The sequence below is a fragment of the Dipteris shenzhenensis genome, unplaced genomic scaffold (assembly GCF_047967505.1).
Source record: "Dipteris shenzhenensis isolate YYH24624 ecotype China unplaced genomic scaffold, Dip_SZ_1.0 scaf0247, whole genome shotgun sequence".
Lineage (NCBI taxonomy): Eukaryota > Viridiplantae > Streptophyta > Polypodiopsida > Gleicheniales > Dipteridaceae > Dipteris > Dipteris shenzhenensis.
The window spans coordinates 34,625-50,960 of record NW_028239553.1 but is presented as its reverse complement, the minus strand read 5'-3'; the positions used below and the strand labels follow the sequence as shown (position 1 = coordinate 50,960).

Sequence of the window (16,336 nt, the reverse complement as noted above, 5' to 3'; positions counted from 1 at the left end):
GAACGACCCTCAGAAATAGCCAGTGTTGATTTATCCAGTACCCGTCGAATGGAGGACCGCGCATCATCATTACTTGGAATCGGAATATCTGTGAGATCTGGATCGCAATCTGTATCGACGACACAGATTGTAGGAATACCTGAAGTGATACGTTCTCTAATAGCAGTGGATTATTCGTGTTGATCAGTAATTATCGCAATATCGGGTAAATTTGACATATATTGAATTCCACCTAGATACTTCTTCAATCGAAGTAATTGTTTTTTCGGAATCGATGCCTCTTTTTTCGGGAGTCGATCGAACCCCCCCGTATCTTCTTCATTCTGCAAATATTGAAATCTCTGAAGACGTGTTTCTGTAGTGGACCAATTCGTTAACATGCCACCGAGCCACTTTTCATTCACGTAGTGACATCGAGATTTCGTCGCAGCCGATGCAATTAGATCAGCTACTTGGTATTTTGTACCTACTATTGAGAATTCTTTTCCCTCCGTCGCTGCATTGGATACCGAATCACAGGCTTCGGATAGGAGACGAGCAGTCTGAGTTAGATCGGGAATGTGAACACCTTTCCGTTCCGTAAATATATAAGGTGACATCTTGGGATTCCACTTTTGGGTTTGATGACCGAAATGGACCCCCGCCTCCATCATCCCTTCTGGATCGATATTCCAATTTTTCTGTTGCATTTTACCCCCCCAAAAAAGAACTACGAAAAGCCGCAGATTGATTTGATTTTTATGGAAGTTACGTAATTATTACGATTCACTGGTCGGGATTATTGAGTGAGACATACCCGAGATGCTACGTCGCAAAATGATTCTGAATCTCATTCACCAATATTGACTCCGGGGAGGGGTTGTCTCAATCCTTCGTGAATCATTAATCTATGGTGGGAACTCGGCTCCCTCCCGTAATAAGTATGAGGGGGAATATCCCTTGCCTCTCGACTGAAGATGTTAAAATCACTAATAGCTAAATAAAATTCCGTATTTCTCTCTACATCTAGTTGACGAATAACCTCCTGACTGCCGGTCCCAATGGGAACGAGATCACCAAGGATGACATTTTCTTTCAGTCCCTTCAACCAATCGATTCGACCCCGAATAGCGGCTCTAGCCAGTACCCGAGTAGTTTCTTGAAAACTCGCCTCTGATATAAAACTAGTAGTGTTAAGAGATGCTTTTGTCATTCCCAATACAACAGGTTCGTAGAAATTCGATTCTTTTAAGACGCGATTCATTCGTTACGCTTATGATGATTCAATAAGCTCTCCGGGTAAGAAAACATTAGTTATTCCATCTTCCAACGTTACTACTTTCGATGTCAGTTGTCAAATGATGATTTCTATATGCCTATCGGATATTTACACCCCCTGGGATCCATGAACCTTTTGAATTTGATCAATCGGAACCAGTTGACAATCTTCCATACCTATTCCGGCACTCGTGAAATGACTCCAAGGATTACCAACTAATCTTGTAATAGTTCTCCTCCATCTATCAGAAATATCTTCGATTCTTGCTAAGGTAAAAGCGGTGGAACGAGATTCCAACAACTGCTCAACCTTTGGAAAACCCTGAATAATATCCCCAGACCTCGATCTATCGTGTAGTAATGTTATTAATGTATCCCCCTTCCCAATGATATCTCCGTAATTCTTATGAATAGTCGCCCCCTCAGTTGCTAGGAGAGGCTTGGCTGTTCTGATTGGTGAGTATTCTCGGTGAATAGCTATGATTTGGCCGGATTGGAGGCAGATATCACCCCCGTAAATGCATGCGTTTTCACTGACCAGAAGTCCGAGATTAATAGGCAGAATTCTTGCTCCGGGGAAATATGATGGGGGGAAGATCAATCTGGGGAAGCATCCTCCCACCAATAAATCTGGGGAGTATTCAAATATCGATTCATTTTCATCTATTGAATACCAATACCTACGTCCCGATGCATCTGTTGACTCATCGACAAAGGGATCCTCGGCAAAAGAGACTTTGTTGCTTGATACGGAGTAGGAAAACAACAAAGAGTAGGGGCTATTTTGTGAATCACCTAAAAGGCCCAACTTTTTGTTTCCCCTTCCACCAGTAGTAGGATAAAATTCTCCAAAATCTGTCAATACTCCTTTTGGTCCTGCGGTACCTCTCCAAATAGATCCAGCATCAGAATCCGAGTGGGGATCTTTTGAATCTATGTTGTTACGAAAGACAGTCATACCCCCCGATCCAGAATTATCGGAATATGCACCCCCCCTTCCATATACCCCTCCGTCTGGGTCGGGGGGCAGGGGGTTACGAAAAAGATTGGATGGTGATAGGATTAAGAAGGATGCACCTTGTTGGGGTACTACATGAATAGTACCTCGATATCCGACAAATTCTTTATTTTTATTCTCATCGCGTGAATTCAAATTGATGGGGGATAGCTTCCCACCGAGCGCCAGTTGTGGAGGAGCTTCCCCAGCTCTTGTCTCAGGGGACAAAAACGGATTGGAAAGTCCCATTGGGTTAACCTGGAGGAAGGTGCTAAGACTGTCACTTATCTTAATATTGGTGAGAGACAGATACGACCCTTCCGGGGGAGGGGGGGATTCTTGCCAATCAGCCACTAAACAAGTTTGAACCAATTGGATATCTGTGTTGTCACTTATTTCTACTACTTCGCCGTCTCTGTAAAAGATATAGGTAAAGACTTGAATTCCCAAGTCTTTCTCTGTCTTTGGTATTTCAGGCATTCGTATTGGAGAATCACCAGGTACATTGTATTCTACAACTGTTCTTATTGAGACAGAGGGCTTCCTTCTTCTAGCCGATGCAACTGGTTGGGGATAAACCCAATTATCAGATTTGAATTCACCGAGAATCAGATGCCCTGGTGGAATCAAAGTATCAGCCTGTTTAGATATATTAGTTTTCTTTTTCGGATAATAGATATATCCGGGTAAGATTCTTATTTTGATACTATTGGGTATCTTTTCTATGCGAACCAACCCACCCATCTGACTAATAATATTAGAAGTTATTTGTGTGCCCTCCTCGACAACACTGTTGTTCTTCACCAAAATGGATGAGGAAGGCTCGCAAATAGTATACACTTCTTCAGGGATCAAGGAAGAGTTACCTCCTTTGGTGACTTTATACCGCGATCTAGAACTTGCTGTTTCACTGCCAGAAACCAATTCTCCTTCATCAATGGGTTCTACTTCTGCAGTACCATATCTTACAACTCCCGAAACGTTGGTTCGATACTTCGAGTCTTCGCAAATAGCAATAATTTCATTCCGATCCAAAATCACGTTATTGAGTATACGGAACTCGGAATTTGCGTAAGATAATTTCCTGTACCGACCCTCCTGTTCCGGTGATAGAGGAACCACCTCTGTTCCCCCACCTCGACCCATGGAAGGAGTTGAAACAAATCTCGACGAATTCAATTCACTTTTGATAGATTCAAAATCGACATTGATTCCGGACTCCCATATCCATTCCTGATAACATCCAGAGTTAATGACACTAATATTCTCCCAATTTACCTCCCGAAGCTCGCGTTTACTCTCGTTGGAATGGGATCTGGTATCAATTCTATCTTGATCTTCATAAAAGGAATTCCCATTGGAATCACTAGAGGTTCCTGAAAGGACCCGTACATGACCGCTATTGCGCACGACATGAATATTACTATGTATATCTTCGGGCGAGTGATACACGACCCCATTCCAATAGGTTTCCCCCTCTAAATTTGGATAGATCTTTCTCTTAATCCGTTCCTTGAGAGGAAACTCCTTGGCTCAGACTTCCGCAGTGATTCGTTTCGATTCAACATATTGATTATTTTGAATCACAAGTAGACTTTGTGCTGGAATCACAGGATTGTGTGTATCATTTTAACTTCTAATAGAGATAGGTAATTCATTTTGACACATCCAAGCGGGCTGTCCGTGTCGCGTACGTGTGGGATATAATGACTTCTCATCGGAATTGATGATTCCATTGAACGGGATTCATACATGTTCTGCGATATCACCCGTAAATACTCCACCAGTATGAGAAGTTCTTGATGTTAATTGGGTTCCTGGTTCTCCGATTGGTTAGCCCGCAATAATACCTACAGCTTCTCCCAATTCCACCAAGTCGTGGTGGGCGAGACCCCAGCCGTAACACAATTGACAAATCCAGAAAATGCTTTTACGTGTCGGGGGAGATCTTACATGTATCGGTTCAGTCGCTACTACTGAGTTACTGGCGGGTTCATTATCAATATCCTGATTACGCATAGCAATACGTCTCATATCTAGATATACATTGCCTGCTAACACACGTCCAACTAGTCTCTGTTGTGGTATCGTTCGTGTGGATCCCTCTTCCCCCCCAATAAGATTCACAGCAATGCCCCTGATAGTCCCACGATCTCTTTCACGCACAACAATATGTTGAACTACTTCGACAAGCCTACGTGTGAGATATCCAGCATCTGATGTTCGTACCGCAGTATCCACCACTCCTTTGCGAGCACCATAACGGGAAATGATATATTCTGTCAGAGATAAACCCTCGCGCAGATTGCTACGGATAGGTAGATCAATTACCTGTCCTCGTGGATCCGACATCAATCCTCTCATACCGAGCAATTGGTGGACTTGGGATATACTTCCTCAGGCTCCTGAAAAAGACATCATATGGACTGGATTCAGAGGATCAGTCATCCTGAAATTTGGATTCATCTCTCTCTTCGGACACTCACTTGTCGCATACCACGTCTCGATCAAGTGACGTAATTTCTCTACAGCATGTAGACCCCCGCAACGATGAGACTGCTCCGAGGCGGAACCCTGTTTCTCTGCATCTTCTACAAGCCATCCTTTAATAGGTACTGCGTAAGGATCATCGATGCCTGATGAAATAGATGCTTTTGTAGCTTGTTCGAAACCCAAACTCTTTATTTGATCCAGGATATTCGTCGTATGCGTAATCCCGAAATGAAGTGTCAACCTACTGATGAGTTGTCTCATCGCGGTTTTGTCCATCATCTTATTGTAGTAAAGCGACTCAGCTTGATCGACCGTTGTAGGAACCTCAACCTTTTTTATCTTATGACCATCATTGACCGGCAAATCCAAACTATTGATCATATCTGTCAGATGCGTCAAAAACTCCCTCATTCTTCATTATTCCAGTTCATAAAACGAGTTGATTTCGGGATTTTCTTCTGTATTTCTATAGCTGGTATCGATTGAGTCTGATGCTGAGAAGTACCCTGTATTGCCTCTTTCACTTGTTGATTAGACGAAATACGACCAGCATTTGTGAGTATATATATGCCAAGTATGTTACCCTTTTCATCCCTCCTAATCTGATAATTGTCGTAAAACTGGAAAGAAGTTCCCGAGGATTCGTATTGAAATTCAATGGGCAATTCGCGATTTCTAGAGCTAATCATACGTAGATCCGTCTTCCATCGGAGCCATAAAAGACTATACAAATCGATTCGCCTCAATTACTTGGCCCTGAGTACATCATCATAACTAGTGAAATAAGGTATCTTGGAGGACGAACTGGGTTCCCCGTCCGTGGCAAGAGAATGTCTGTTTCCATAAATCCCTTGTTTATTCTCAGTCATCGGCACATAAAGCCCGAGAAGCATGTCCTGACTTGGTACAGATACGGGATCCCCCGTAGCAGGAGATAATAAATTTGTATGTGAAAACGTTGGAGAACGAGCCTCAGTCTGAGCTTCTAGAGATGAAGGTACATGTACGGCCATTTGATCTCCGTCAGAATCTGCGTTGAACCCCCCGCGAACCAATGGATGCAGACGAATAGCACGCCCTTCTATTAAAATAGGTTGAAACGCTTGTATACCCAATCTATGCAATGTAGGTGCTCGATTCAACGATACAGGATGACCTTACGTAACTTCCTGGAGAACTTTCCGTATAATTGATTCTTTCTTCCGAATCATATTCTTAGCAGCTCGCAGGTTACGAGCGACGCGTCGTCCAATTGAATTACGAATTACGAAGGCTTGGGAAGGCTCTATCGACGGTTCTCGGGGTGATCCACATTGATGTAACGAGGGAGACGGACCTACCACGGTAACGAAACGACCCAGATAATCAACCCGCTTTCCAAGCGAATTCTCGCGGAGTCATCCTTCCTTCCCCTCAATAACCTCAGAGAAAGATTTGTAAGGCCTGTTATTAATGTCTCTCATTGGTTGCCCACGTATACCGTTATCAATGGAGGCATCTACAGCTTCTTGAATAAGTCTCTTTTGACACACAATCGATCCGTCCGGTGTGAATTCACTTCCCAGTAGAAAATCGATAGGGGTATTATTCCGGTGAATTATCTTCCTATGAAGTTCATTGAAATCAGAAGTAATTGACTCACCCTCATAGAGTTCGATTATTGGTCGCGATCCAGGTGGAAGAACCGGTAGTAAGTCCAGAACCATCCATTCTGGTTTTATGTTTGTTCCAAGGAAATTCTTAGCCAGTCTCATCCGTCTGACTAAAAGATCCTTTCTCCTTTGAATCGTTCGATCCTCCCACTCATTCCCGGTGGATCCCTGCTTCGCCAATATTTGCCACTCCGGATACGCACAATCCATAACACTCTGCGAATCCAAGCTAGCTAATCATTTCTTAATAGCATCCCCTCCAGTAGCCACTTCCCTCCCCTGGAAAGACTCGAAGTTTAGAGTAGAAAAAGAGATGGTAGAAATGTCTCTCCACGAGCAATCTTCATAGTTGAACAAGCCTCGCGATCACAATGGAGTAGGTTTTTCAGCTACAGGCCTAGCAAGGAAAAGATCGGGATAGGTCGGGTGGGAACCCCCCCCCCCCCCCCCCCCAGAACCGGACGTCGGGGTTTTCTCTCATCCGGCTCAAATAGCTATATCGAGATATGAGGTCGCGGTGGCATTGGGACGTGATAACCAAACTTATTGGGAATCGAATAGCTATTCGTTACTCAAGTCAAAAATTGATGAAATCCTTTTACTGAGTAGTCTCATCCCCCCCTTGTTGCATGTATACATACTTATCCCACAGAAATATTGGTTCTGATTAGGGACAAGGGGGGTTTCTCTTGTTCATAATCCAGTTATTACTCCTCCCCAGGTTCCCACTCTACTCCGATGGTTGTCACGTCATTGAAAACGTATCTGCGATGAATAAGTTTCCGCAACCATATCTCCTCATAGAATAATCTTTCATCTGGAAAGGGGCTCGGGTGGAGGATCTCGCCGATAAAGATCTGGATTGATTCTAGAAGTAGTGATTTATATTACGAAGTCTAGTCGATGAATTAATAGGAATTGACCTTGGAGGAGTAACCTCCCTTAGTATCTATAGATCTTTCCGATACTCCTTTCCGAGCCACATGATACTCCCCACGGAAGATATGTCGAAATGGGAGGCATCCCACCGCTACCGGATGGGATGACAGATTGTGATCATTCTGTGGTAATTGGAACGTATAACCAAGTCACACATCGCAATATACCGGGCTTTCTAACTCTTTAAGAGGTTTGGTAAGGAGATTCGCAACGTAACTGGGGATTCGTTTCAAAAACCACACATGAATTACTGGACATGCCAATTTGATGTATCCCATTCGGTACCTCCGAACCCGGGAGTCAGTAAATTCCACTCCGCGATGCTTACAAAAATTAGAATCTCCTTCTTCATTATCAACGGATCGGTAAGTTCCACGGGCACGAACTCCACTCTCTATAGGCCCAGATATTCTTTCGCGGAACAAACCATCCCTCTCTGGTTTATGGGTTTTATAATGCAACGTATGAGGTTGAGTAACTTACCCAACAATTTCTCCATTAGGTAATTCTCTTTCAGCCCAACTACGAATCTGTTCGGGAGAGGCCAATTCAATTCGGAGTTGTTGGTAATTTTGTTGATGAATCATGGGATAATAATATTCTGTTTGTTTTTATTGAAAATATCTCGATTAAACATTTCTACTTTCCCTTCTCGAATCCCCCTCAAGTATCAATTTATGATCCAGATTGAAACCCATAGATCATGATTCTCGAACTAGCAATCGAAAAGATTCTGGAGCAGTATCGGGCTTGGGTACGGGTTTCCCAGTCACGGTGGCATTAGGTACTTCATAACGAGCTTAAATATGATCGGATTTAATAGTAAGCATTTCTTGCAATATATAAGATACACCAAAACCTTCCAAAGCCCAAACTTCCGTTTCTCCCACTCATTGTCCCCCTCGTCTGGATTTCCCTCTAAAAGGTTGTTGTGTAACAAGTGCATGGGGCCCACTGGATCATGCGTGAATCTTATCATCAACCTGATGAATCAATTTCATCATATGAGCTTTCCCAATTGTAACCGATTGTTCAGAAGTATCACCCGTTCGTCCATCAATTAATCTACTCTTTCCGGGATGATCAGGTTCGAATAACCACGGATTGGATGTTTCTGTACTTGCCTTAAATGGTTCCGAAAATACCAGTTTTCTAGAAGCTTCTGGTTCATGTCTTTCATCAAAAGGTGTTATTCTGTGATGCATCTTCGGAAATTCCCCTGCCAACCCAAGCAAACATTCAAAAATCTATCCTACATTCATTCGCGGAGGTACTCCTAAGGGACTTGGTATCATATCTACTGGCGTACCATCCTGTAAATAAGGCATATCCTGCCTAGGTAAGATCTTTGATATAATACCCTTGTTACCGTGTCTGCCAGCTACTTTATCACCTACTTGTATCTTACGTTTCTACAAAATATATATATGTATCATCTCCGAATTATTCATGGGATTATCCTCAGGATAGACCCACATGGCATCAGTGACTCGACCTCTTCCACCAATAGGGACTTTCGGACAACTCTCTTTTGTGTTGACTGCTTGGATACCAAAAATCGCTTGTAATGATTTTCCTTCTGGGGCACGTAATGAATCCCCCCCTCTCGAGGCGTCAATTTGCCCACTAGAACATCTCCTGTTTCTACCCAAGATCCTGATGCTACAAGCCCATTATCCTTCAAGTGACGAAGGTCATAACTGTCTAATTGGGGTATTTCCTTCGTAATTATCTCAGGACCCTGATTCGTCGCACGAACCTCAACTTCGTGTCTCTTGATATGAAAGGATGTAAAAACATCTTCATATAGCAAACGTTCACTAATCGGTACTGCATCTTCAAAATTGTATCCCTCCCGTGGCATATAAGCTACTAGTATATTTCTACCCAAAGCTAGTTCTCCTCCAACGGTTGCTGCTCCATCCGCCACAACTTCTCCACTTTTCAGAAGTTCTCCTTGAATAACTGTAGGCTTCTGATGTCTACGAGTATTATTATTGGGACGTTCATATATCCTCAATTTAGTTATAGTATCTCCATTCCTGGAGGATAAAGTAATCTCATTACCATCGGTATATTAAATTCATCCTTCTTGTTCGGATACAGCTACACTTCCCGAATCTAGGGCTACTTAACCTTCTGACCCAGTTCCTACAATGCACCTCTCAGGTCTGAAAAGTGGAACCGCTTGGCGTTGCATATTAGAACCCGTCGAAGCGCAGTTTGCATCATTATGCTCGACGGAGGGAATAGGAGAAGCTCCAATGGGGAAATATTGTAGGGGATGAATACCTCGTAAATCCAATTCCTCCCACGTAACGGTTAAGAACTCCTCTCGATACCGAACCGATATAAGCTCCTTCTCCCCGGTCCTCCAATCTGCTATTAACAGATTTCCAGTTCCTATTCGATAATCATCCCCGACGGGTGATAGATCTACTAATTGTCCTTCCATAGATGATTTGGATACTTCATAAAAGGGACTTCGTAAGGATCCGGAATTGCTAACCTTTGCAAAAATAGCTAGGGATGAGATAGGACCAGCATTCATACCCTCAGATGTCTCGATGGGACATATACGTCCGTAATGACTGAAATGGATATCCCGAGCTTGAAAAGTGGCAGTTCGCCGCGTCAATCCCCCGGGACCTAGAGAACTTGATCTTCGTTTATGAACTGTTTCTGCTAGTGGATTGGTCTGGTCCGAAAATTGCGACAAAGGATGTGAGCCAAAAAATTCGTTGAAAGTTGTTGTGAGTGGTGCGGAAGTCACCAATCCCCCGAGAGTTAATGGACGTCTACGCCTGACGGCTCTATGGATATTTTATCGGATCGAATTCTCCGGACGATTCAGGGCTAATTTTAATTGTTCCTGTAATAGATCCGCTACAGACCGAACGCGTCGATTTCCCGGGTGGTCTATATCATCGAGGTTACCCATCCCATAGCTTATCTCTATCAAATAATCTGCGACAGCTAATAGATCTTGGGGTAGTGGGAAATGTTCCGTTTCAGGTACATCGAGATTAGGTTTGATGTTTGAATTTCGTCAACCAATTCGTCCCAATTCGCACCTTTGTTGGAAAAATCTCTTCTGCAATTCCTGGAATATGGATTCTGAAGACACCACATCGACTCCCGGAGAGTATAGATGTTTGTAAAGTTCTAGCATAGCATCTTCCGAAGATTCGATAGTTTCTCTCGATTCTCTGAGTAGATTCAGAAAAATCTTAGGATAACGTACATTCCGCGGGATATCCTCCGTACTCAGTCCCATAGCTAGAAGTAGAACCAAAATGGATATCTTTCGTTTCCTGCTGATACGAATCCATATCCTACTCTTTCTATCTATTTCTGGTTTGAATCTTCCTCCCCAATCCGAAATGATCATGCTGGTATATGTGAAAAATCCCCTGTGGTCCAACTCGCGGTTGTGGTAAACACCAAGACTCCTCAATATCTAGTTAATCAAAACTCTAGCAATTCCATTGATTATAAATGTTCCTTGGGAGGTCATCGAGGGAATAGATCCGAGAAACACATCCTGTTCTTCTACTATTCCGCTTCTCTTCCGAATCAATTAAGCTGGTACATATGGATCGGATGAATATGTGATACATTGATATGTAGCCTCTCTCCTCCCAATCGGAGGTTCCGACAATCGATACTATTCACTAATTGATTAGAATTCGACTTCCTTATCCGTATCTTCAATCTCTGGGAAATCATCAGGTTCTTCAAATGATCTTTCATGAACAAAGCAGTTGAATCCCTCAAATTGAATTCATCCAAGTTCTGGCAATACGAACATCTCCCTATCTCCTATTGATGTTGTACTGAAATCTTATCCTCGTGCGAAACCCTCCTATACCTATTCATCAATTCATTTAGTGATTCCTTCTCCCTCGCATCCCCCCTCCCCTCTCTTTCTCCCGGGTGAGGGATTGAATTTGGTAGATTCTCCCGATGAAGACTGTTCCCGAGTTGGCCAAGGAGATACCACCATCATCAGCGGTTCTTGAGGTATTGGAGGTGTCAAACAAACTATAAATGGATTTCAAAATGATCTGATGGAAGACTTCCCTGCACCCAAAAAATCTTTATCATCCACTTATCAACCATCGGCTCGATTCCGTCATTCCACCGATATGGTGAGTGGGGGTAAGGTGAGACACAACGAGAATGGGGATTCTCGACACGAAATCACAAAGATTCTAGGTGCCTAGTTAGACAGATTCACTTCGCTGGATCTCCAGAAGACGCTGGAGGCATTAACGTCAGCATAATTGATACAATTGGCGCAGTTGTTGCGATTCTCGCTGCGAAGCAACTACCGCGAAGAACCAGTTTTTGCGCCGTGAAGTATCGATTCGTGGAACAGCAATCCGGTAAACATTGATACGGGGAATATCACTTCACATACTACTGAAAATCAATCCATTGTGTCAAATCGTTGGTTTACCCCTCCCCCCCCCAACCCGAGGTGGATCAGAAGAACTATTGAGATTCGAGAATCTATCCCTAAAGGTGGACGACCTAATAATATCTACCTGCTGTTGCCACGGAGTGTCAATATCAATGTGGGGAGGGTGAAATTGACAAGGAAGGGAAAAACTTTTCGAAGTAGAACCCGGTATCTATGCGAACCATTTCTGGGGGGTGGGGAGCGTGAAGGATCCGTTAGATATTTCCAAGAGTGTTAGGAGGGAAAACAAGACCAGGGGGTGGGCAGTAGGGATCCGAGTAAGTCAGAGGATAGTGGAGCAATCTAGGGAAAAATTGGTGTTGGCTGCCTGGGGATGCATAGTATAAAAAGGATGTGTGTGGAAGTGGGGGGGGTGGGCAGCAAGGTTTCCTAACCCATCAAATTGATTGGATGGGGAGAAAAGGTTTCTAGTATCCGACATACTTACGAGCTCAATCCGATACAGAAAAATGAGCAGCTTGCTAATATTCCCATTCAGTGGTATACTTAATATCGAGTCCCCCATCTATCAATCATGTGCCTCGATGCAGGTGAAAGAAGGGCGATATAGTCAAGTGGTAAGACAAAGGACTGCAAATCCTTCATCCCCCAGTTCGAATCTGGGTGTCGCCTTGTTGTGCCAGTATCAATAATTTCGACGATTTCGGGATTGACTACCGCGCCAGACCCGGACACAAATCGAGATGCTCCATAGTATATTATGGCCTATCACGCTAGATGTATCCGGATATGCCACGGATAGGCAATCCTGATCTTAGTGTATCAGGAATCGAGGAGTAAATTATATGGATTGACAACCCCTCGGGGATTGGGACTTGGTAACATTATAAAATATATTGGTGGACGGATCCGCACTCTTATTACCTCCTCCCACTCGGGTATCATATGAAACAGAAATTGATTCCCATGTACGATATGTTACTGACTTCGATTCGGGTTCATCCATATAAGCACCCAGTAGTTGGAGGAAAAGGAATTCAATAGAATTGAATTGAAGGGATAGGAATTACGACCACGGATATGGTTAGTATTGCTTGGGCTGCTCCGATGGTGACTCCTACATTCTCTCTTTCACCTGTGGTTCGGGGAAGAAGTGGATCGCAGTGAGTAATTTTACACTACTCCTCCTAGTATAGTAGAATCCGGGAGATGTGAATCGTTGGGGTGGGGCCCAACGATTCGACCCCCTCTAGAATCTCTTGCTTCTTCGTAGGAAACACATATGGTATAACTAATTCCCTTCCATTTATGGGAGAATTCACCCCCCCCCCCCAATCTCAACTCTCTGTAGGAATCTTCTCTCCCGGGAGGGGGAGTCAACCAGGTAGTTTCCAAACGACCCCTATTGGATATCCGCTGGTTAGATTCATCAAATGCCTCGATCTCTTCTCTACGTAGATATAAATTTTCAGCAATAGGAAATATTGCAGTTCCACTTAAAAGTATTTCAGATAATAGTAGAATCGGATCTAAGCGCCAACCTTGAAAGATAAGAATTCCTCCGCATAATAATCCAATGGAGGAAAGGAAAAAGTCGTAGTATCGGGATAGGTTGGGAATCTATGGATTGGGTAATGCGCCCCCCCCCCCCCAAAAAACCATGGGTGATTTTTTCATTTCGTTGTGGCTTAAGCAGGACCAGTAGTTGGAGCGAGGTGTTATCTCTCACTTCTCATCCACGTCAGTTTCTTCTGTCGAACTTCCCGGATCCTCTTTCACCGGATTGAATCGGGAAATAGATAGATAATCTTGATATATCCGAATCAATGGATAGATAGAAAAATCTCTCCACGTTTCAAATTTCAATCCGGTTTGTTCTTTATGCACCCGATCCACCCCGTTCCGTAAAAATAGGATCTTTAGACTCATGTCTGACTCCATTGGTTACCCATAAATCCATATGTACATATAGATCTCCCCTCCAGAGGGGGGAGGCTAGAACCAAAGATATCACAGGGGAGAGAGATATTGGAACCCGCCAATCCCCTCCCCCCCCCTAGTTTTCGAAGTATGGAGAAACATATTGAATCAGTTTAGTCATGGATTGATTCCTATTGGGATTCATTACTACCGACACCAGTTCAAGTTTCACATCCCCCGGGTAGAGATATGCTGAAAATCGCAGAGATGTTGCACGGGTACATTTGGGACCACACCTCTAGATACATTAGGTTCCCTCTTTGCGGAGACATACAGGAATACACCTATCACTACTAGCCCGATTCCGACTATTGCACCGGGACCTGGTTCCATGGAAATCATAATAAAAAGGATGAGTGAGATGGACCTCCCGATCGATAGATAGATGGGTCTATCTATGTAGATCATCTATCTATCCAGATTTTAATTGGGATGGGACTGTGGAATTCAAATTGGGGGAGTAAAAATTAGTAGTTTACTGGCAACCGAGTTGCTACTTCACGCGGAGTAGCATCCTATTTCATCCCCTACCCCGGGACGTATATTCAACCTTCCCTTATCTACTTACTACCATCCGCGGCGAAACAATAGACCAGGTTCTCGGATTAATTGTTCTGAGCAGCCGTTTGAATGTAAGGAATAGGTAGAAAAGCTGTAGGTATTGGAATAAAGAGTGCAGTAGCTATGAATGCGAGGATATTTACTTCCATATTAGTGGTTCAAATTGATTTGAGGAGTAACTTGAGTGACCCCATTAGGAGAGACTCCTGAACTTTATCGTGATATTGTGAGTCATCCAACTCTACTAGAGTGGATCTGATAATCGGGATAGAAAAAAATTAACTCGGTCTGGTCAAATCTCTGATATCAATTACATAGTATATCACGAAAGAAAATTTTAAGAGTAGTCGATTGTTTACGCTTCTTCGGCAAGAACTTGCCCCCCCCTTTTTTATATTCTTACTGAGACAGAGAAGAGGGGTTAGTCACCGCATCTTTCTGTGGCAGCAAACGAATCTAGAAGCACTGTGGGTGGGAATCTATGGATGGAAAAATCAATGACTGGAATAATTTCCCCTCCTCCCCTTCCCTCTCTCGCCTATGGGTTGACGTGGCTAGAGATTAGCCCCGCAAATAAGCTCATTTGAATACTCGTAGTGAATATCCATAGTAAGCGCGGGCATGTGGAACTGGCGCGAGGCGGATGTCTCGTCTCCTCGAAGAATCAAGACAATTGGGGCTTTCGGGGTTAATATCTCCTGCATCTGTATATCCGAAACGGGATTCGAGTAAAAATGGTTTGTCGGATTCACCGTGGATGGGGAGATAGAGCATTGACTCCTAAGCACCCAGTACATAGACTTTAATTAATTGCTGGGATTGTAGTTCAATCGGTTAGAGCACCGCCCTGTCAAGGCGGAAGTTGCGGGTTCGAGACCCGTCAATCCCGCTACATTTTATTGAGTCATTTCAAATAACTCAGTCGAGATATACAAATTATAATGAAGTAACTCCGCGGTTTCTGGGTCGAGCTGGATTCGAACCAGCGTAGGCGTTGCCAGCGGATTTACAGTCCGTCCCCATTAGCCACTCGGGCATCGACCCATAGATTTAGACCGGGCTTGGAAGTACTTGAAAACAGAATCGGTCTCGGAAGTGTAAATGAAAGGAGTTTATTGATGTTTTCAATCTGGGCCCCTCCCGCCACCCTGAGAAGGTACGAGGGCAAGAGAAGCCATAACGTCCGTAGTGCTTCTGCGAGATGAGTATAAGTACCCCCAGGGGAATTCGAATCCCCGTCGCCTCCTTGAAAGAGAGGTGTCCTAGGCCTCTAGACGATGGGGGCCCAATCACTCTTCAGATAATAAGAGATTATCTATAAATCGTCAATCTGATTCTCCCGAATCCCCCCCGAATACAACATCCAATGGATGGGGAATTGGAATACCTCTCCGAATCCTTATCGCAAAATCCCGCTCGATGCATACCTATATGCGGAACCGCATGTGGCATCTCCCACAACCTCTAGGTCGACTGCTTCCTAGATGTGTAGGAAGTCGAACACGGCATAGAGGTAACGCTGAGACTTAAACCTTGCAATTCTCCGAAGTGAAGTGAGGCAGTTGAAAAGCTTCACCCAATCCATATTTCCATGGACGATTATTTCTTTCACCGATGAACTTATGTATCCCAATAATAATTGGTAATTACCAGCAGCATCAGTAAGTATATAGGCTTCTCCATTGCTTTTGGTTCATTCAATGTTCTGTTTCCCCTCGAGGGAAAACCCAGATTGGAAATCTACGCCTCAAATCACTCGGTTATGACTTCCTCAATTGGGAATATCTCACTCCTGAAGCTCAAAAATATTCTCTCCACCGGTCTGAACTATCCCGGGGGCTACTGCCGGGGGTGGAAGCGGGGCAAGAAAGTCGGGTCGGCGGATAGCGGGAATCGAACCCGCGTCCTCTCCTTGGCAAGGAGATATTTTACCATTCAACTATATCCGCGTGATATGCCACCCCGTTCTATATTGAATAACTATATATGTGGTAACTCCTCTAGTCAACACACCTAATCCATCCACCTCGT

At 43.8% G+C, this 16,336-nt stretch overlaps 2 non-coding genes across 2 annotated transcripts; one reads left to right on the top strand and one right to left on the bottom strand.

Moving 5' to 3' along the window:
* The first annotated feature begins 12,364 nt into the window (after positions 1–12,364).
* Positions 12,365–12,436, top strand: TRNAC-GCA (transfer RNA cysteine (anticodon GCA)). The gene has a single exon. It is a non-coding gene; the product is annotated as a tRNA-Cys (tRNA).
* Positions 12,437–16,183: 3,747 nt separating this feature from the next.
* Positions 16,184–16,254, bottom strand: TRNAG-GCC (transfer RNA glycine (anticodon GCC)). The gene has a single exon. It is a non-coding gene; the product is annotated as a tRNA-Gly (tRNA).
* Positions 16,255–16,336: the final 82 nt, after the last annotated feature.